General features: G+C 33.5%; 1 protein-coding gene across 1 annotated transcript in view; it reads right to left on the minus strand.

Annotated features, from left to right (window-relative positions):
* The window catches only part of Tmf1 (TATA element modulatory factor 1), a 28,024-nt gene that overhangs the window by 18,210 nt on the left and 8,578 nt on the right, over positions 1 to 1,236 (minus strand). The window lies entirely within an intron of this gene.

Here is a 1,236-nt window from a genome sequence, read left to right on the forward strand (position 1 = left end):
TTTTTTTTTTTTTTTTTTGTGGTATGATGGATCGAACTCAGGACCTTGCACTTGCAAGGCAGGCACAGTGTCACTGAGCTAAATCCCAGCCCCTATAAAACCTCAATTAAGATAAATAAGCAGGTTTTAATTTAGAAATACAAACAAAAATAAGTTAACTTTCAATACTTATCTTCACTATCTCTATGCATATATTCTACAAGCATTACAATGAGAATACTAGTACAGTAGGGAAAGTTGATTACGTAGTCTCAAGTTAGTAGTATCTGAAATAAGCTAGCTTAATTAATGCTTAAAGCATCCAAACAGATGAACATATATGACTTCCTGTTTATAGGAGTATACAGAAAAATTATAAATTAACAATGACATTGGTGAAGGGAGAAAGTTACAAGTAACTTACTTAATTGAGAAAGGACAAATGCAAAGACAATGTCATTAGTAATAGCTGGGGCTCAAGAAATACTAACTCTAGTTGTTCTCAACTTCAGAAATAAACAACTACTCCAAATTAGAAGCATTAACAATGGCTCCCTACCAGGGTGACTCTGCTCTCAAGGGAACATTTAGCAACCTATGACAACTGGCTCAAGGGAGAGTGCTACTACAAAGGAATGGAGAGGGCTCAAGGGTGCTGCTAAACACCCTGCCGGGGACAGAACAGCCTCCCACATCACAGAATGATCTAGCCCAGACTTGTTAAAATTCTGCATCAGAATAAGTCAACATTATTCCTCCCAAAGAGAATTTTAACTACTACAAATTTATATTTTAAAATTTCTAAAATAAATAAAAATACATTGACAAAGTATGTGCTTGAAGTGGTTGGAAAATAAATGAGAATAATGGTAGTTTTTTTAAATGTATATAGTTCTGATTAGATTTAAGTGTTATTTATTTTAACGGACCTATCATCCACAAAAATTATTCAATGATCTTTGCTATATATCTTGCAAGGATTCATATATAAATTACACAAACTAATATCAGCTTAGTTCTTTTAAAATATCAAAATCTAGCCGGGTGTGGTGGCACACACCTGTAATCCCAGCACTCAGGAGGCTGAGGCAAGAGGATCGCTGTGAGTTCACTGATTAGATAAGTGTTATTTATTTTAACGGACCTATCATCCACAAAAATTATTCAATGATCTTTGCTATATATCTTGCAAGGATTCATATATAAATTACACAAACTAATATCAGCTTAGTTCTTTTAAAATATCAAAATATCGAG

Source organism: Fukomys damarensis, unplaced genomic scaffold (assembly GCF_012274545.1).
Source record: "Fukomys damarensis isolate Sample0158 unplaced genomic scaffold, DMR_v1.0_HiC HiC_scaffold_28, whole genome shotgun sequence".
Lineage (NCBI taxonomy): Eukaryota > Metazoa > Chordata > Mammalia > Rodentia > Bathyergidae > Fukomys > Fukomys damarensis.